General features: G+C 42.7%; 1 long non-coding RNA gene across 1 annotated transcript in view; it reads left to right on the top strand.

The window, feature by feature from the left end:
* Positions 1–14,565: 14,565 nt before the first annotated feature.
* The window catches only part of LOC135237751 (uncharacterized), a 42,031-nt gene continuing 34,464 nt past the window's right edge, over positions 14,566–22,132 (top strand). Inside the window, exon 1 of the long non-coding RNA XR_010324905.1 lies at positions 14,566–14,667. This is a non-coding gene — a long non-coding RNA (uncharacterized LOC135237751). The remainder of the gene's footprint in view (positions 14,668–22,132) is intronic.

The following is a 22,132-nucleotide window of genomic DNA, read 5'->3' as shown; positions in this document are numbered from 1 at the left end:
TTTTTTCTCCTCCTCTGGAGTCAAATCACTGATTTGATGGATTCGGCCGCTTAGTGGTGGGGACTAAGCAATAGACGGGACAATTAGGGTTTGACAGTCTATCCTGCACCCGCAGGATTGAAAGCTCGCTCACGGCCAATCCGGTTCTGAGCACCCCCCCCCACCAACCCCCCATCCCCCACCCCAACCTGCCACTCCACCCCTGCTCTTTGCCCATGGTCTCAATCCTCTTAGAGTTAATGGAGACTTTCACCTCGAAATGTCTCTGTGTTCACCCACCCCAGGACTTGTATCAGTCATCGGAAGCAATGGGGGGGGGGGTAGGGGCGGGAGGTCACCCCCTTCCACGGGGCGACGTTTGACACGCGTTAAAATACTGGGGTTGCATTATTCAGGAGGGCAATTTATGGCCCATATTATCCCATGAATCATGCAAAGGAAAATCACTTTCAATTAATGCACAAAGAAGCGGAGTGGCAGAGCGAGTCGAGATGACGGGCAGTTCGGCAGTTGGCATTTTTTGGGCGCTGTCTGCAGCGGGAGCGAGAGATAGCGTTTGCTAGCATTAAAAAACAGCCAGGATTCTGACTCTGTGCTAATTGCTATCGGGAGAGAGCGATGTTTCCATCCTGCTGGATTACAACCTGTTCCCTTCGATGTTCTGCCGATAGCAGAGTACTTGTCGAACCAAGGCATCTCTCGGTTTAACTTCCTGTTATTTGCAGCCTGTCCAGATTCAAGAGATTTTGTTTTTATGATTTTATGTATTTGTATTAAGGTCTAGATAGCCAGTTTTAAAGATAGCGTTGTCTCCTCGCGTTATGAAATCTCTGTCCCTCGCTCTTTTGAGGAAAGCGCGGGCGGCATCTGAAGCTGCGAGCCGCGCGTGTGCACAGGAAAAGGAAGTGCATCATCAAGATGGTCCATGAAAGCATTTCCTTTTCCCCCCACGGTATTCCAAAGCCAGGAAACAGGTACATCAGCAGGGCTTTCAAATGTGCACAGGGGAGCTTCTGTTTACACAATCCTGCACTATTAAGCAACATTTTATTTCCTTAGTGTATTCCGATGGGGGCTAATGCTGATAAGTAATCGTGCACATATTGCCAGGGTGCACTACACAACACCGTGCCCACGTGGTCGACTGAAGTAGGTGCGTGTAGCCATTTTGGCTCTGCGGTATGTTAAATGACACATAAAGCTGTTCTCTGAGCTAGTTTACCTCGCGGTTATTATGCAACATGCACGTGTAATGAGAGTTTTTAATTGATCGTTCAGTTGGAAACAACACCTAAATATTTGAAATTAAGCCAGAGGGGGAATGTTTAATTTAACCTGCCAGGAGTGCAGATTAAACTAAACATTAGGCTGACTTTAAAATACCTGGTATTGAGTCTTTAAGAGCAGTTTACATGCAAAGAGCACGTACCTATTCTTTACAGCGTAGATGGATAATAATCACCAATAAAATAAAATAATGACAAACGCAAGGCTTTTACACATATAATTTAGTGATAATATAATTTTAGCATGGTAAAAGACAATGGATATGAATGAATGTATAGATGAATTTTCAATTCAACTAAGCAATGAAATATTAAAATACTGTGTAATAAAATCATCCAAAGGCTAACATAAGAAGTTGAGTTTTTGGCTTGCTTTTAAACTTATCAGTTGTTGGTGCCTCCCTAATATTAAAAAGCAAGTGGCTCAATTGTCAAATAAGATTTATGGGACTGGCTTGGTACCTCTAGAGGTGTTTGATGCCTCTATAGAACACATATAGTTTAGGAGGTTCAGCAGATGCAGAAACATAAACCAAGATAATTGTGCTTATTCTCTAAGAATATTAATATAAAACCGGTGTGTGTGTGTCAGGTTGGTGTAAGCAGTTGTGTATTGAGTCATTTAAACACACATTTTAAACACACATTAAATACACAAAGCACAGCGTGGCAGAGGGGACTGTCCACCTGAATAGATCTCAAATTCCAAACGGAATGCTCAGTTTTTGGTTTGCGGTCATAAAACCACTTACATAATTACATTTGCAAATACTCAGCTCAAGCTTGCTTAACTGGCTATGTTAAACATTTAATATCTCCTCATGTTTAAAGATACCTGAAGGTCTTCTCCAAAAAAAAAAAATTACAAAATTAGTGCACTTCACAGATTTAATTCAACCCGTGTTTCTCGTGGGTGTTTGAAATTGTATCTTAGTGCTTTCTGTAAGTCAAAATTTGTTATACTAAATTGTAGGATAATTGTTTGTTTGGACATGACTAAAATTAGTTTGACAATAGTATAACAACTTATATTACTTTTATCAAGTAAAAACAAAAAATATATGTTTTAACAGCTAGTTTATATTATATATAATTGTTGTTCCAAACACCAGCAGGGAAAGTCTGTTTTTGGTGGACATCTTCATTTTTGCAGTACGTCTAAACCTCCATTACGTGCTGCCTGAGGCCTAAGCACTATTAAACCTTCAGCGTGTTTATGAAGATTAGCCGATGAGACAGCTCATATTGTGATTGGACAGGGGGCGGACATTCAGCTCTGCATGGACAAAACTGAATGCTTGAACTGGTGAATTGGGCCGCGGTGTAATACGCTGATTAGGGAACCGGGCTGATATCTAACATTAATCGCTTCGGGTGAACGGCCAGCCATATAAATGGATTGTATTTGTAAAACGAATGTAATCTGTGTAAAGTGCTCTGGATAATAGCGTCTTGTCAAAGCCAAATCCATAAAATTGGTCACAAGTCTTGTAGGGTTGCACGGTATACCGGTCCTAATAAAGTGCTGCAGTACTAAAATAAAAAAAAAATGGTACTATACCAGCTTTTTGCTAAATTCAGTACTTTATGAAAACCTAGTTGAAATAGCTTTCTTCAGCAAAATGCCCGCTATCCCTTGAAAAATAAATACTGTGCCTTTAAGAATGGAAGCGAACGTTAACCTAGTGAGCGTGTCTCATGTCCTGTGTGTGTGTGTCTTCTACAGACCTAGCAGAGGAAGAAAGTAAATATTTTGCACCTTAGCCAACAGCGTGGTGTACTCATACTGTTACACATAAGATGAGTTTGCACATTAAGCTGCTTGCACTCTATCTAAACCGTGCCCAACGTCTTAATGAACTTACCAATAATCTGCTGTGCAATAGTCACACTACATTAGGTACGGCAACCCAATGGCCTCTTAAAGTCCAGGGCAGGTGAGTCTTGTGGTGTAATTACTGTTCGACTGTGAGATGAATATGAGCCAGGGCAGACAGAGCCAACGTGTCCTTTCCTCAATCCTCTCTGATTGCACCCTCGGAAAACAAAATATACACTTAGGAAGGTGGTGAATCAGCTTCCCCCCCCCCTAATCTTTGCAGTCCAAGGATAATAAACAGGTATGGGGTGTAGGGGGGGGGGGGGCGGTCAACTTTGTTGAAATACATGCTACTAAGGAAGCTAGAAAGGTTCTGCTTGACTTCTCTCTTCAGGATTGAGCCAAATTGAAGTCTGCTTAATGCTATTACTGAAAGCGAGGCGCATCGAAGTGAGTGCACGGGCGCATTGATTGGTTTTGGAATGGCGCCCAGCTGCCTCTTCCTTTTTAAATAACGAAGGCACTTCCTGTGATGCGTACGCTACATCGCTACTTCACAGCGAAGCTCAAACGGTTCTAATTTCACAGCTTCTTGCTCATTGACTGGGCTGAAAGGTTAAAATCTCTTTGTCAATATTCACATTCCCGGTGTAGAATTAGGGAAACTGTTCTGGAGATCGTGTTTGTTCGGGAACACATAGCAATGGCGGGCCCAGCAGATTATTGGGCCTGCCTACACCGTATCTGGCCCTGTCTGTACTGGCCTTGAAACCATAAACGGGGTGGTAATTATCATTGATTAAAATGTGATGGATCACCCTGTGTACCCTTTGTGTTTTATTGCAGTAGTTGTTGCCATGACACCGTCAGTAAGATGGCCATGCCGTACTACAGTATGCATGAACGGTAACTAGTTTAACTCACAGGCCATAATGAGACTCCATACCACAATAACGAGTGGGACGCTGTGTTTTATAATTCAGTTTGTGTTCCAGTCTAAATCCCCCATGTCTCTTTTTAGCTGCTGTTGTTGAATAAACAGGGAGGTGAAGCAGTTTGGTGGTTCGGGCTGCTAAGATGGCGGTATTCAGTGTCAGCCCATGGTCTGTTACCGAAACGAACATGGCGGTGTTGGCATTGGCCAGCAGACCCATAGCATGGGTCTAAAACTTTACTTTCTGACCCCCTGGACTTTCCGCCTCTATCAGTGATCTTCTGCAGGTATACTCATATCTGCCCTCCAGGCCGGTAGTGCTGCTGATTTTCTTTTCTACCCGATAGTTAATTGATTGATTAATGCCCCCTGATTGGCCAGAGGCTAAATTCACCTGGTGTCACAGGTTTAAATCAGTCCTGATTAGAGGGGGAATGAAGACCAGCCTCGAGGGTGTAGGGTGGTTTATACCGTGGAAGTGTGCCCCTTATCAGACACCCAAACGAAAACAGTCTGCTTTCACTGTGTTGACAGGGAGGCAGCAGGTGTGCTGTACTCATTTGCAAAACATCCTACCGGATCAGCTTTATGTAAACCTTGGGTTCTCCATAACACAGTGCAATCGTGTTTGGGTATTGTTGGGAAGCCGATGTCGCGGAGAACAAGTTGGTGTTCTTTGTGGCGGGGTGCTAACTGAAGATCTTGATACTTATGGGTCCGCGCCCAGCCAGATGCTAACCCAGCTAACCCGATGTACTATGCTTACAGAGATAGCGCAAGCAGGATTGTTTATGTAGTGGTTTGTTATGATGAGTGTGTGTCGGTTTGATGATTTGGGGTTGTATACCTATCTTTAGGTATGTAAGTGGAAAAGTGCAATGGTTCGAGGAGACTCATAAATATGACCTGACTGACTGTAAGCATAGGGTTGTAACTAGGCAGCTGTTTCGTAGGTGACTTAGGTGCATTAACTGTCTTAACTACTGCTTGTATTTTTTCCATAGATTGCGTTGTTGCCATTCTCGTTGTGTTAGTGTTAATCAGTTTAACCTTCAGGGTCCAAGTTGAACTATGCGGTTGTTCCCTGCACTTGGACCGGTACTTCTCTCTAGGGGTTTCGTCATACTTGTTCCTGGTTATGGTTATACACTTTGTTGTACGTCGCTCTGGATAAGAGCGTCTGCCAAATTCCTGCAATGTAATGTAATGTAATGACCTCCTGAGTACTTGTGTATACCGAGCTCACTACACACACTTTTTCACCATTGTGTGCTGCCATTATTGAACACGCCGTACAGTAAACTGCATTCACTCTAACCTACCGTTCTTCTTTGATTTACTGCTGCACACCTAGTTTTAAGGTCCTTAGCATAAACACAGAACTGCACCCCGTAGTCACTCACCATTAACACTAGTGCCATGGCAAGTATTTATGCAGGGTACACGCGCGCCAGAGGCACGTCCACGTCTACCAAGATGGATAGCGATCGGTGAAGAGCCACACTACTGGTCCTGCAGTTTCACTCTGCAAGTTCTTCTTCTCTCTACACCAATGACTGTTTGAAAACCCCTATCAGAGGGCATAAGGTTATAAATAGTCCATTATTTTGGAGTCAGATAACCAAGATGACATTAAATTAAATCCCTGTTCCAGTAGCAGCGGGTAAAACTGCACGCGTTCCTTCACCACTCGGATACTTCCTTTGTTTGTTGTATCTGAGGAGTTTCAGATCCCTGAGTATCCCTGCATAATCATCTGCACTCTACCTGCAGCAGTTGATTGTGAAGTGGATTCCGATGAGTATTCGGCTGTGATGGACTTCACATTGAAAGGAAACATCATGCAAACACATCAGAGGACAGCACACTTTTTTTTTTCTTCACGTTTTTAATTTTCACTGATGAGACGGGTCTGCAAATTTGATTCTGGGATATAAAACTCCAATTTACTGAGGCCATTGCTAATTACCATCAAGGATGGGGAGGGTGGGTGGGGGGGTGGGGGATGTGCCTTTTTCATGTAGTGGCACATTTCTGCTAATGATAATTATGTAAATCAACGCAGCTGCAACTTGTTACTCTGAATAGCGGCATCACTGTATTTAAGGGTCGCATTGAGTGTGAGGAAACCGCAGTTTAGCGTGGAGTGTAACAGGAAATAAAAAGTTTTCCAAAGAGCAATTAGAGGTTTTTGGAAGAGGTTTTCGGTCTTCAAAGTCGGTATCTCTCAGCATAAATGGTGCGCTTGTTCTGGAAGATGATCACTGAAAAAGGAGATTTTTGCAAAAAAAAAAAGAAAAGAAAAGAAAAAAAAATACTGATACCCTAATAATATCTCTATTACCGCTTGTTTGTTTATTTTAAGTATACCTGCAAATATGAGAGTAGTCTAAAAAATAAGGTTACTGTAGTACGCAGGTGTCAAACTCCAGTCGTGAACAGCTGCAGTGTCTGCTGGTTTTCAGGGTGTTCTCAGCACCAGTGGTTCATTTGAGTCACCGATCGGCTAAAGAATCCACACATCTAGTTCTCACGGTCTTATTTGGCAGCTGATTGAAAGGAAAACAGAAACACCCACAGACACTCAGGCCCCACGGGTGTTTAATATGACTAATATAAAATAACTAACCAACAAGTCCAGGGAATAAAGGAAATAAATAACATTGGTTCATCGCTTTCAAAAGTTAAAATCGTTTGAGTTCAGAACACACATTCAATCACATTCTTTTCTTCGGTAGTTTTGTGATCCTCTGATTGTGACAGGGTTACGGTGTAGCATAATGGCTAGGGAACTGAGCTAGCCAGTATGGGGCTGCGGGTTTGATTCACCGGTGGGGCATTGCCATTGTCTCATTGTGTAAGGCGTTTAATTGCTGAAGTAAATATCAGGCAGTATAAATTGATTGTATGTAAAGAATTTAAGTTGCTCCAGATAACAGTGTTTGCTAAATGCCTGAAATGTGACTGGAATCCCTCAAATTACATATTACCTTGGAAACAAGTGTGTGCTTCGATATTCCACCAATAAATGTTTTTAACAAAGCTTTTACTGAGGGATGTCACTACACATTCTTTGTTAATGTTTTTGTTGTTGGCTATGTTGGTATGAATGAATAAGTATTTTTAATGCTTATTTTTAATGCTTAATGCATAAGTTAATAGTCTGTTGGCACTGAGGCATTAACTCGTGTTACTTATTGGAAACTCGATAATAACCATCAACAGAGACCATGCAAATCCTTTAGAACATTTTTCATGGCTTAGTTAAAATGAACAAGTATTGTTTAATGCTTTGTTAATACGTTCATAACTTTTTGTGTGTGTTAAATAAGGCATTAGTTAATTAGTGTTAGTAAATTGAACCTTATTATAAAGTGTTGCCAGCTTTTTGTATTCACTTCTCCAAAGTCTTTAAACTACAATCCAGCAAGTTCAGTCTATCTTGCTAATATGGAACTGCGTCAATACTACAAATTGTGGCCAGGACTTCATCAACATTAGTCTTGAACCTAACATTTGCCTTTGAATTAAATGTGCACAAATTGCTGAATTAATTTTAGTGATTGGTGCCATTCATTAAGCAGTTCTCTCCCTCCTGCTAAATTGTATTAAATGTCTCCACATAGCACAGAGTTTGCCATCTGATGTCAGTGTAGTCCATGGCAGAATTCTTTGTGAAAACCCTTCAGCTTTAACAATCCTTGCTGTAATTAGGGTCAGTTGCAGAAATGCCCTGCTCGTTTAGTTGTTCTTACTGAGATATCACTTGATAACAAGAGGCATGATAATTAATATGTTGTCATGACAGTGATATTGATATACTCAGGATAATTACAAGTTAGTGTGGTTTGTACCAGTCGATGATACTGTATGGGAAAATAGCAGTTAAAAATGTTAGGCTGCTGCAACACTCAACTTTTTAACACTGTTTTTTTTTAACAAGTGGTGATACTGCATGGCAGAGGAATTATTAATGGAAGAAGATCAATTATGCAGGGTTTTGAGACCTATTATACAGAGTTTTGAATGCCCTTACAAATCAGTCTCACAGTTATGAATGTAAGTATTTGGGAAACTTTAGTCATCACTGAATATGTTTGAGTGGTAACTCTCAAAAATGGCTTTCCCTTAAGCAGATATTGTGTAGAAGTGGGTACTCTGTAATGTATTTATTTTCATCTGTGGTGCTTTGTCAGGAAGTTTTGACTGGTTCTTAACTGAGCATTCATCCGCTTGTTAAAAATCACATTATTCAGTACTGAATAGATAATCATGCGTCTGATCAAGGCATGCACAAAAACACAACAATTATGAGAAACAAAAGCCTTGATTTTCAAAAGGACGCTCTGCACTGTATTTAACTTGACCCCCTTCCTCATCGCAACATGCCCCCCCCCCCCCCCCCCGACTTCAATTAGGAGTCCATTTTGTATGCCTGCAAAACATCTCCTTTATAAAATGGCTCTTAATTAAAAAAATAATATTTCTTAGAAAGCTCCAGATATTAAAGGGATAGTACAGTTTTTATTTAAATTAAAAAAATTATTTGTTTTAAAAAAGAATTTCTTATGACATGGCAGCAAGTATAAAGGATGGATAAATAAAAATACACTTCAAGTAACTCCAAAACTGCAAAAACCTAAAAACAAATCTAGAAAGTTTAAGTAACCATTTTAGTCATTTGTCATGTTTAGATAATCCCATTTTCTCTTTTCTCTAGGCGGCAATAGGCACAACTAACTTCTGCCTGAGATTTTTTATTTTGTTATAGCAAAGCAAGAGAACATACTGCAGTTGTTTGAACTTCTAACTTCTACCGCCCACTGCAACACAGTGTAGTACTTCACCTAGCATTAGCATAAAATTACAAAATCCTGGCAGTCCGTGTCCCAGCATGCATTGCGTTGCGTGGTGATGTCACTGAGCGTTTGCCTGCGGGTGGTCTACCACTCGGCACCTGCTAGTGTGTGGTGTGTGTGAGGCCAACCCACTGGGCATCACAAGGTTAAGCAGGAAAGTCAAAAGCGACAAACCCAAACCCACTCCCCTCCCCCCCCCCCAACCCCCTCTTCATTTCCAGGCAATTACCAGCCGTCCCCAGGAGTGACAGATACTTGTCTCGCTCAGTTGTGGGATCAAAGGGCATGGCTGACATGCTTTTCGGTGACCTTATTAAAGTTGTAATTGAGCATGAAAGCCTGTTTTCCTTTGGGGCTCGAGACCAAATCTCAAGCCCTGCTGCCCCCCACCTTCCCCCCCCCCCCCCAATCCCCACCTCTTCCTGTCCTACAGCTGCCTCCGCCATTTTGTTCTTTCTTTCAAAGTGCGATACATCGTAATAAAGTCCGCGATACGTATCAGTGTGTACACGCAGTGTGCAGTATCCTGTTCTCTATATAAATCCTATCCTCGCAGTCCTGTTTCAACAGTCTTAACATCACAGTTCAGTCACCCTAATCATTCCTGTTGCTCTGTTCACATGTAGTATGACAAAACTGCACAATTGCCCTATGGGAATGTGTGTCCAGCCTTGAAATGCACGGATGTATAAAACATGCTTTTCAGCGTGTCCGTGGACGTCGTTATCGCATCATGTGAGTGACCGTGATATGGTAATTAGATGATGAAATATTCAGTGATCTCATGCATTAAGTTGCCCATTAGGCAACTGTAAATGGGCTCGGGGTAGGCCTATTTGTGACGGGTTTTTTTTTCCCCCGTTTTTTTTTTTTTCTTTTGTTTGTGTAAGAGTTTTATAAGAGCTGGACCATGGGAGATGGTTTTGAGGAGGCGGTTCTTTGCCTGTGGGTGACACAGTTAAGCCCACACTGCAGGCATTTCTAATCCCCCCCGCGCGTGCTGCGGACTGCGGACTGATTTAAAAATGGTTTTAAAGATGTCGGCAACTCGCCTGCTCTTAAAAGGAATTTAATATTGCAGCATTGCAGTGCAGTGGAGATGCATCTCGTCTGAAGACTCTTTGGTGCCTGGCGTAGGCCTACCACATCTGGTGCCTGGTAATGGGCCTACAGTGTTATGGGTTTTAAAATAATAATTTTTATTCTATTGCTTGATACAGAATAGCCAATTTTGAAAACTCAGAAATGAACATACTGTAAAAATATTATTTGTTGATTGTGCCATCGGTCATTTAAAACAACTAGTGTGCGTGAGCATATTACTGCATATTCCATGCAATATTATTATGACGAGCGTGATAGTCTGATTTGCACTATTTTTCAATATTTTGACATGGTGCTGATGCCAGCAGATGTTTTCCATAAGCAGCGCTGCCTGCCAGACACCTGATGACATTTTTTCTGTTTGCAGGCAATAATTTGACCTTATTAAACACTTCATGAAGTCCAATTAACTTCCTGAAATGGCTCGTTCTTTCCCCGAGTTTCGTGACGTGGAAACGGAAGTCGTCTGTTGCTTCTTGTTGCTAAACGTATAAAGTGAAAAACAACAGCAAAAAAAAAAAAAGAGAAAAGCTAATCGTAAAGGTAAATTGAAAGTGAATAATGAGTCATCCCATAAACTTTCATAGGCTTAATCATATAATTATCTTACAAAATGAACACAAATGTAGACTGCGGATGGGTTTGTACTCCAGGGCCTGCTGTATAATTGCCTTTAAATGTTTTATTTCCTCACAATGTCCGGTAAAATGGGCCGTTATTAAATCTGGTCCCTGGTTTATGTTGCAGACTTGACGAACAAGATGTGACATCCCAGGCTAACAGCCGGTGGACTGTCGCTAATCGTTTTACTTTCCGGCTAATTCTGCTTCTAAAGTTCAACGGTAACTATGATTCAAATCCGCACGGCTATGTATTTGCGCTACAACATAATGACTGCAACATCGCCCTGTTAGGACAGCAAAAAAATTAATCATTTTTTTGCTTTAATTTGATTTTTTGAGAAACTTTAGTTCCGCAAACAGAGAGGTGCTTCTGCTTTGGATTAGTATTTAGTAGTTAGTATTTAGTATCTTTCGTTTATTCTTGATTTATTCATTTATTCTGCCTCGCTGGACTCCTCACAGAATCAGTGCTGCTAAGTCATGGGGAAATTGGTAAATGCAGCACATCCATAGCGGGATCACTCTTTTTATGGGACGTCCCATCTCACCATAAATGCCATTCACCCCTGTAATGAAGTGGCGGTGTGCTGTTCTGAAGCAGCAGTAGATTAGTGCGTAAAAACTAGTCCGTCTGCTTTCCTCCAGGACACTGGTGTCAAAGCCCAGTCCGTGGTGTCTGCTCGTTTTTGGGGTCACTGATTGGCTACGGAATCCGCACGCCTCGTTCTCAAGGCCTTAATTGGCAGCTGATTGAAAGGAAACCACATAAAACCCTCTAGACGCTGCGGCCACCTTGGGATTCAGTCTGACACCCTGCTTTTGGAGGGCTTGTGCACGGCACGGATATGCACAGTGCATGGGGTTGGGAGCAATGTACAAATGAAACTTTTGTAATATCCCGGGTCATCTACACCCCAGGAAACATTTTATGATTAATAGCTGGCATCTCTTAGTCCCACCACACACACAGATTTACAGAAAAACTAAACATCTTAAAAAAAATGTCACCGTAGAAAATTATTATTATTATAATTATAATATTAATAATTATTATCATCATTATTCCGCTTAATCAGTGATAATACCCTACTATACATTCAGCCATATTGAGTAGCTGGCTGATCATATATTATATTTTGAGTGGACAGCAAGTTTTTATTTTTAATCAACAGTCTTCTCATGCAGTAAGGGTAAATCAAGGCTTGTAAAATTTCCATAAAGGTGAATATTTCCCGAATAATTCCCCCAATGTATTTTACTTAGCAAGCATGGGCCATTATCCAGGGGGAATTAAGCAATGTATATTATCTATGAGTGCAGGTGGACTGAAGACGTTCAAAGAATGCACATCACTCCTGGCTACAACGGCTGTGTCCCCACCGAGATTTCAAACCTGCAACCTCCAGATTACGGTGCCCAGTTCCCTAGCCGCCGCACCACAGGTTTAGGAGGGCTTTGGATTTTGGAGGGATTTCCATAAAATGAGGCCACGTGCCTCGGGAGGAAGAGCGCAGTGCGTGAGGAAGTCTTCCTCAGCAGCTGCTCTCCTCCTCTGTGATTAACCCAGTAATGGCACAGTGCTCATTAAGCCTATTCGGTCATTCGTGGGAAATGGCAGGAGAAGCTGTCCAATCACAGAATAATGTGATGTGATGAAACCAAGCAGCTTAAGCGTTTTCTGCATTTTTTTTTTTTTTTACAAATCGAGAGATATGCGGTCTACATTTATTCTTATTCAGAATATGGCTATATCAGTTAAGATGATGATAGCCTTCACCAGTGAAATACTATGCTAACATTTGCAGTTTCATACCATTCAGTGAGACTGCTGTAATTGCATATTTTATGTAAAGGATTGTAGAAACTCAGCGTACACATTTGTGGGTCAAATGAAAGACGGTGTGTTGTTCCTTTGTCAAAATACAGAGCTCTGACAAATCTCTGACATCATATATTTGGAGACGGCACTTGTTTTTTAACTGGAATTCTTAAGTTCAATTAATACATTTGCTTATTTTGTTAAAATAGTGGAATATATTCCAGCCATTCTAACCATATGCTGACTGTATGAAAGCCATTCTTTTTGTGGCTTGCACCTTTCGTAACTTTGAACAACTGGATTGGAGGCATGAAATTCACAGAGAAACAATGTACAAAAATCATTGCAGGTACTTGAGAAGTATTTAATCCACTATTACATGATATTTATTTATTTATTTATTTATTTATTTGTGAGTGAGTGAGTTATTTTGTTAGTTGTTTGTTTAGTTAGTTAGCTACTTAGTTAGCTGTTTAATTAGTTAGTTAGTTGTTCCGCTAGTTTTTAGTTTTAATTTTTTTTATGGTCTATCTATCTGCCTGTCCGGCCACCTGACCTCAGAAATATTAAATCTATCATTTTACCTGTTTTCTTCTGTTTAGTAAAACAGAATTACAAAATATTGATCTTGATCAACGGAACATTCGTTTTATAAATCACACGCTCCCTGTTTTAATTGTACCTCCTTATGGGAAAAGATGGAACAGTGATTAATTATGTGTCTATGTGTACACATCCTCTGATTTAATAACCATAGGGAATCATTGTATGTTTTAATGCTCCCTTCTGTTTAATAACTCCTTGTCTTATGCAAATGAGAGACCCTCTTTGTCTTTATGTTTCACCATATGCTGCTTGAAACACACTGAAGCCTGAATTCAAAATATGGTCCTTATAGATTAACTGAATTCATAAACACCATCTACAGTATAAGCATTTAGCTTTCTATAACAATCTACATGGCTCATATTTGGAATTCAGCTATAACAAATCTGTTAATAAATATTATATAAAAACGAAAAACATAAATCAGTTAAATAACCAGAATTTCTTTAATCCACAAATATTATCTTCCACCTGCTACAGTACACCACTACAGTACTTATTTGCTGTTTTGTAGTTGAAACAGGTGCGTCAAGAACCATCAAGCGAAATCTACAGGAATCACTTTTAACTAATATCTAAAATACCTAATTGGAGATTACAGTAAAATGAGATTACAGTAAAATGATTGCTGTCTTGGGGAGGGGGGTGTGGGTTAGCTAGGTTACAAATTTATGTCAAAATTGAAACCCAAGCCATTACTTGAAGGTGCCAAGCACATGCTAAATCCAAACTGCATGCAAGACCATAATTATATTCTCATCCATAATGCGAGCCGGTGGTAGTCAGTAGGAAACTGCAGTGTTCATCTGAAAGAAACATCTCTAACCTTTTTCCACACACACAGCCTGCCTTAGTCTTTACTGTTTAGGGGGAGGAAGTGTGTATGAGAGATTGCCACATTAGATAATAAAAAATAAAATAAAACCCTTAACAGGTTCTGCCAGCCTGTATTAGGACACTGAACTGTAAAAGAACCCGATTCGTGCTGGAGCCCGGAGTCTGTGCCTAAGACCTCATGGGGGTTTTTGAAGTATGCGCATACAGTCATGCTTTCTGCTTCTCGGTCCTCTCAGAACCTTCCGTATCTGGGCCACTTACGACGAGTTGAGTACTTCATTCCACACATCACAAGAGGCGATTTTTTTTTTTTTTGAGAAGTGGGTGTGCGGGGAATGTCGTGGGCAGTAAACTCCCTGGTTCTCACACCTCTCAGGTATGATGGTTTTGAGAGCTCAATCTGAGCCTAAATTACTCCTGTGGGGGTGAAAAAGGGGTGGAGGAGGAGGAGCCCGGGGGAGAGTCATGCAGCTTTACTGGAAGCACTTCAGAAAAAATATAAAAAATAAAAAACGATGGAAAAATGATTTCATCCCTCAACTTGCGCTGCGAGAACTTTTAGATGCAGGGTCCCATCTGTGACCCTGCGGGGGTGCAGGGGTAGGGGGGGGAGGGAACTTATTACGGGGCTCTCTGTGATGGCTAAAAGTCTTTGCCTTGCTTTTTGACATCTGTTCGCAGATGAAGGAAGGCTGGAGGTGGGGCAGGCGGGTGCTGGAGGTCACGCAGAGGTCGCGGAGCCCGGCGGGAGAGAAGATGGAGACCCGCAGGGAGCCCAAGGTGAGTTTGGGCCGAGCGTGAGCGCGAGCGCGTGCACAGGTAAGCGGCGGCTAACATGGGAGCACTTGCTTTGATGTTTAGCCATTGGCGGTTTCATCGGGTCCTCTGTGATGAGAGAGCTATTGCCAAAAAAGAGCTCAAAAAATGAGCAATGGGCCAACGGTGGGCAGGGTCAGACCTTAAGGTTGGGGGGGGGGAGCGTTTTCCCTCCCCAGGACTGCATTCTTCTCACTCAACTCAGCCACGATCCCGCAGATTTTTCTCTTTCTCTTCGGTGTTTCTGAATGGCTGGTCAAGCACGTACCGAACACATTTTCGTTTGAAGTGCTGAGCGCAGCCATGACCTTTTAAAAAGCACCGTGTAATTTTTTTAAAATTATGCACCGTAATCAAATAAACAAGCCTTATGTAATTGTTATGCAAGTGCAGCTTGTTGCGTAACATGCGCGGTTGCATAAACAGGTGCACAGGACAGATGTTCGGCGTTGAATCAACTCTGAGAAGAGTACGTTTTGCTGAGATGAACATTCGGTCCAGCTTGGCCTCGCATGATGACGACCGAACACTAAAACCTTACCATTAAAGGGTTTGATTGTGATTTGTGATTTTAATTTGGTTTACGGTTAAGAGCAAACTGTATTTATGGTTGGGAATAGGATTGGGTTTAATGAATGGGCAAATTATGCTTAGATAAAGTGTATAAGGACTGCATTAACCACAAACCCATTAACCATTAGACCGTGCAGAAGCTCCATATGGCTGTGGTTACATTACATCCTGGTCACAAATCATTATTTAATGGCATTAATAGACTGTTCAATTAAAGGGGTGATACAAAGTTTGATTAAGCCAACGAAGCTGGTATGGGAGCAATAGACCTCTGGAGATGCTTTGATTGTCCAGGACAAGGCCTTCCTTGATAATTTATGAGGATATATAGGCTGATATAATTTCATTTTATGTCTTTTTTTGTGCATATAAACGTTGAGTGTGCTTCATTCTACGGGAGTGCAGGAATTCTTAGGGGTTTGACGAAGAGCGCGTCGGAACAATTTAATGTGAAACACATTCCGGGGAGACATTAAATTCTACATTTTAGTGCCGTGTCAAAAAATATATTATTGTAAAAAAAAAACAAGGTTATTTTTACAAGGCGGCTTAATTTCGGAGTCCTGTAATGAAAACAGTGGAGAGACCAGCCGATATTTCCCCCGTGTTTGTTTCAGCACTGCTACTATTACAGACTGTTTTGGTGAGTCATACTGAACAACACTTTATTTTTATTTATTTATTTTTTTACCGTGCTCATTTTGCTGGAATGGTCAGCACGGTCGTTTACGTTTTTAAGGATGTCAAATAAATTAGAAATTGTTCCGGTGTCTGTTTTTATTAAGCTTCACTTCCCTCACCTGCACAGGTGCGGGTGGCCGTGCATTTAAAGGTAATATTATGATTCATGGTCTTGCTTTCAGTTTGTAGTAATGATTACAAGCCGTTCTTTGTTCTTTTTGTTTGTTTTATTTTTATTTTTTTTACCCCCGATGAATTTGTACAACTAGAACTTAATATTCTGACATTACGTAGAGAGTACTTTGAGCAATGTTAAGTTTTCTTTTCTCATCAATCATGAATGAGTTGAAGAGGTTCCTGCAGGAGCTCCTGTTGTGGGATGAAAAATAGTCCAGAAAACTAGTTTTTGGGGGGGCGCCCCCACCGCAGTGAAGCCCGGTGAGAGATGCTGTAATTTGAGGTCAGTGAGGATGACTCCGTTATCTGAGTGCGTTTCTTTTCCATCCGTTTCGTGCGACTCGTTCTCCGACCCCAGCGTAGCTCGCCGGGGCTCGATTTGGACGCCTTTTATGCAAATCGCAAAAAAATGCGACGCAGCCACTGCTGCTGCCTCTCACCAACGGAACAAAGATCAGTTTTTTTTTCTCTTCCGGTCTACAAGAGGAGTACAAATGAAATGCGTAGCAGAGAGCAGTGCAGGGAAAGAAAAAGAAGGGGCAAGTAGTGTGATGTTGTGTGATCGTATTTTGACCAATCGGTGCGCGGCCGTCACGTCGCCGAGCTGACTGGACGACGAGGTGTGACCCGAAAATCACGCTCCACATAAGCCGATTTTACCGAGCGTGCTCCCCCGATCAGAATTTTATTATCTTCATCATCAAACTGGATAGGTAACGCGTTCGTGTAGTCTTTGGACAGCCCCAGCGTTGTGTAAGTGCGATAATGCAGTGGACTGTCAGCGCTACAAGGAAACACGATTCTCTTCGGGATGGAACAAAATGGCCCAGCTGTGTTCTATTTACGATTCTGGAGTGCATCATGGCCCCAGCGTAGTGCAATGGGCATCGTTGTGCGTTTAAAATAGAAACGCGTTTGAATATTTCTTGGAAAAAAAGCCTCCATCCGCCCACATTTCATTGCTACTCCCGTTAAAATCACGTGCATCTCAGATTTTTTTTCATGGCACTTTCATTAGCAGAATTATGCCACCAACTCTTGTGTTCATCCAGAAAGTTCACACTGAAGTTCAATTGCAAGGGAAAGTTATGGACAAATGAATTCAGACCACAGTGAATCCACAGCATCCATTACGTTGTAATCCATTACATTACGTCGGTCGCACTGTTTTATGTGGAGTGATGGCCAAGTCAACAGCTGGCCCCTTTGGTGCATGTGCACTGAGCTTGCTACTGTTTATTTGTTGTCACCATGGTAAATTGGCAACATGAATTAAAGTAATCTGTCGCTTTTATGTATTGTGTTACGTAAGGCATATATTGTGAAACTGCATGCTCTTTTTAGAAGAAATGTAGAAGGTATTGAAAGAAACAGTGATCTGGTGCATTGTACCTGTCATGTAGGAGGTCGAAGGTCATGAACAAGTCGTAACTGAAAAGGTGTTCCAGGCTGGTTACTCCTCTCTTTTTCCATATTGGGAATATGAAAGGTTTTTTTTATTATTGTTTTGGAGCATGGGGGTAATGCCCGATTGGTGTGAAGAAAGAGGGAGAAGGGATGTGCTGAAAAATTTAATTTGGATTCCACCAGGAAGTCAGTGGTGCACTGATGATATTGGTTTGAAAGCAGTACTGCCTTTTTTTTTTTGTTGGTCCATGAAGAGTAGACACTTAATGGGCAGTTCTGGGGTTATTGATCGTTGTATGTCGAGCTTGGTTTGTTTTCTTAGTCCAACTTTGTATGTACTGTAGCAGGGTAGAGAGGAAGTTATTGTAGAAATAGTAGTGCTTCGTCCCCCCCCCCCCCCCCCAAGGTGTTTGGGTTTCTGGGTAGATGGTGTATTTATTTTTATTTTTCCATAGATTGCATTGTTGCCGTTCTCGTTGTTAGTGTTAATCAGTTTAACCACCAGGGTCCAAGTTGAACTATGCGGTTGTTCCCTGTACTTGGACCGGTACTTCTCTCTAGGGGTTTCGTCATACTTGTTCCTGGTTATGGTTATACACTTTGTTGTACGTCGCTCTGGATAAGAGCGTCTGCCAAATGCCTGTAAAAATAAAAAAAATAAAAAAGATTCGCGTCTTTTGTTTTCCCAATAAAATGTATTGACTGCAGAATTGAGGGTTGCAGAACCAGCTTGGAGGAGGTATGAAATCCTGAAACCCCGCTCGCTGTACTGTAGCGCTGACGCGTTGCCTTCCTGGTCTTAAAGTGCTATGATCCCTCTCAGCCTCCCGCAGCCTCCCGCAGAACGCTTGCGTCTGTCGAGTGGCGTTCTGGTTTCTAATTGGTTTCTGGTGGAATGCCACCTGTGATGTAAAACCCTCTCGGTAATGGCCTTGTGGAGACTGGCAGGTTCGCTAACCTCTGCTGGCATTCCTTCCGGTGTGGCACAAAATGTGAGTCGTTAATTTAGCCACCTACTGGGCACACGGAGTACTGCGCCCATAAATGTGTTCCCCCAGCATGTAGGATCTCAGTGACAACCACACGTGAGGCGTGTGTGTGTGTGTGTGTGTGTGTGTGCATGTGTGTGAGTGTGTATGTGTATGTGTGTGTGTGTGTGTGTGTTTGTGTGCTTAAGTGTGCAAGTGTGTATGCAAGCATACTTGTGTGTGTTTGAGTGTGTGCATGTGCGTGCGTGTAGATGTGTGTGTGTGTATTTGTGTGCTTATGTGTCTGGGTGTGTGTGCGTGTGTGTGCGATCGTGTGCGTGTGTGTGTGTGTGTTTGTGTGCTTATGTGTCTGGGTGTGTGTGCGTGTGTGTGCGATCGTGTGCGTGTGTGTGTGTGTGTGTGTGTGTGTGTGTGTGTGTGCTTATGTGTGTAAGGTTGTACCCAAGCATACTTGTGTGTGTGTGTGTGTGTGTGTGCTTATGTGTGCAAGGTTGTACCCAAGCATATGTGTGTGTGTGTGTGTGTGTGCTTATGTGTGCGAGTGTGTACCCAAGCATACGTGTGTGTGTGTGTGTGTGTGTGTGTGTGTGTGTGTGTGGCTTATGTGTGCGAGTGTGTACCCAAGCATACGTGTGTGTGTGTGTGTGTGTGTGTGTGTGCTTATGTGTGCGAGTGTGTACCCAAGCATACGTGTGTGTGTGTGTGTGTGTGTGTGTGCGAGTGTGTACCCAAGCATACGTGTGTGTGTGTTTGCCGCACGCTGGGGCCCTTTCAAATGTTTCCACTCTGAAACGCATCATCGGCGAACGGAACCTTCTGACAGGGGAAATATAAAGCAACCGTCGCGATCAAAAGGATGGCGGAAAGTGATAACTCTTTATGGACAGAATAAATGGAAATTTATTCAGAAGCTTTTTGTACTGTTCAGCTTCGCGCTCTTTCTTTTCTTTTTCTTTTTTTTGTTGAAAATTGCAAAGGGAGCATGCGTTCCCATGAGAGAAACATGTTTCAACTTCAAATGGTGCTTTCCTGTGTTGTCTCTCTATAAATACACTGCAGACAGATGGATAGATACCTCCTTTACCAGCAGAGAAAGATGGAGGGAGCTCTACAATTGGCAGATGTCTCTCTGTGAGTAGCTGACTGGCTGGCTGACTGACTGACTGACTAGCTGGCTGGCTGGCTGACTGGCTGGCTGGCTGGCTGACTGACTGACTGACTGACTGATTGATTGATTGATTGGCTGACTGACTGACTGACTGACTGACTGATTGATTGGCTGGCTGGCTGACTGACTGATTGATTGGCTGTCTGGCTGACTAACTGACTGGCTGGCTGACTGACTGGCTGACTGGGTTGTTGAGCTAAGGGTTCCTAAGGCTTCTGGATCCTTCTGGATAAATAATTGCAGCCAATGAAAACAATGGACAGTGATGGAACTGTTACAGTTGGTTTTACAATACATCACGGCTAACATGCAGATATTGAACGTGTGCTTCCCGAAACATCTCAGATTACATCGTTCGACGCTGGAGGGAAGCGTGTCGTCACGGGGGGTGTCCTGCCTCTAGGTGCTGCGTTGGAGTTTAAAATCTATTTTTAAGACACTGATGAGGCAATCTTTAAAGCGCACTAAAACCGCCTATATACATTTAGCAATGCATATCAAATACAATATACGAACCAGAAGGTTCAAACGAGGATCTTCGGCTGTTATGTGAGGATGAACGCATCGTAGCCGCGTTTCTCCGTCCTTCTCCTGATTGGCTCCGGAGGTCTGGAGGCGGGCTAACGACACACTTATCCGCTCTGTGTGTGGCCCGGGGCTCTCGCTAAAGTCACGACGTTTTGTGCTCAGGAGAGCTAATGGGGTTTTTTAGGGAACGGGCCGGATATTAACGGCGCGTCTTACGAGGGGTTCTTACGATAATGTTGGCGCTGTTAACGGCTCGGCGAAACGGGGCCCTGGTTAGTTCTGCTTTGTCTGGGGGGGGGGTTCACAGAGAGCGTTTTCTGTTGGAGAAAGAGGCCACATCATTATCACCGCTGCTCAGGGGGAGATGGCACTGCCTTGATATGCAGGCCAGATCTGAGCCCATGGCTGCTCTCTAAATTGTGCTGCAGTCTAATTTATTTCACAGTCCCCGCCTTTTTATTTCAGAGTCCCCGCCTTTTTATTTCAGAGTCCGCCTTTTATTCAAGTCCCCTTGTATTCAGTCCCCGCCTTTTTATTTCATATCCCGCTTTATTTATAGTCCCCACCTTTTTATTTCATAGTCCCCGCCTTTTTATTTCAGAGTCCCCGCCTTTTTATTTCAGAGTCCCCGCCTTTTTATTTCAGAGTCCCCGCCTTTTTATTTCACAGTCCCCGCCTTTTTATTTCACAGTCCCCGCCTTTTTATTTCAGAATCCCTGCCTTTTTATTTTAGAATACCCGCTTTTATGTTCCAGGATCCCCTGCCTTTATATTTCAGTTCCCGCCTTTATATCTGAGAATAGCCTGCCTCAGATAGAAAGGTCCACACATTGACTTATTCGGACTGTAGCAAATGATTCGAAAGGCTGAATTAATATATATTTCTTGTTCCTGCCTGGCAATATAAATGTCATCTAGCTGGAAAATCGGAATGTCCTTTATTTGTATTATTTATTTATTTTTTACGTGCCTGGCTCTCTGAAGCGATAATGATCCAATGACAAATGACAGAGACTAATTAGCCAATGGCTTCCCTGCCCTCGTTTGCCCCGCCCACACGCAGTTCCCCTGCTCCAGCGTGAAGAGGAAGAATCTCAGATCTTTAGGAAAGGTCACAGACGGGCGCTGGGTGGTCGAGCCGCGGGTCGGAACGCATCGATTCGGGAAGCCGATCAGAATCTCGCGCTGATGGATGGCCTCGCACGCAACCTGGCATCACAACCCCGCAGCCGGGGATGAAAGGAGCGATGGAGGACACGGACCGCACGGCCCCGGAGCTGAGCAGAACGCCTGAAAACTACGAGAGAGGGATAGAGGGAGGGAGAGGGCGAGGGAGTGTGAGAGAGAGAGGGAGAGACGGACAAAGAGAGAGAGAGAGGGAGAGGGTGAGAGAAAGAGAGAGAGTGAGAGAGGGTGAGAGAGAGAGAGAGTAAGGGTCTTTTGTCATTTTGTGTATTCCATTGCTTTTGCAACCCAAGTTTACAGTACTTGACAATGATTATTTTCTGCTGTACCATGTTAAAGCTAATTTAAACTGACGAGGAGGACACGCAGTGTGGTAATGGATAATATCATGCACACGTTCGGGCAATTATTTACTAATTAAAAGAAGGCATGTTTTTTTGTTTTTAATGAGTTTTTTTGTTTGTTTTCTCTTTCTGATTGGGCAGCTAATGCGTTTCTTTTCCCTGTTTTTTTTTCTCCGAAACTGTGGCGTGGATGACTCATTAACAATGAACTTTGCTTACACTGCCCACAATGCACAGCAAATACTCCGCACTCAATGCAAGAGCAAAACATCCCTCCCCCTCCCCACCCCATAACCTTGGATTTCCCAGACTGCTGTTTCGCTTGAGGCAACCGTCACTGAACCCATCCACCACCCCTCAGCCCCCTCCCCTGGGGA

The sequence above is a fragment of the Anguilla rostrata genome, chromosome 13, assembly GCF_018555375.3.
Source record: "Anguilla rostrata isolate EN2019 chromosome 13, ASM1855537v3, whole genome shotgun sequence".
Classification (NCBI taxonomy): Eukaryota; Metazoa; Chordata; class Actinopteri; order Anguilliformes; family Anguillidae; genus Anguilla; species Anguilla rostrata.
This window is presented reverse-complemented; position numbering and strand designations above follow the sequence as displayed.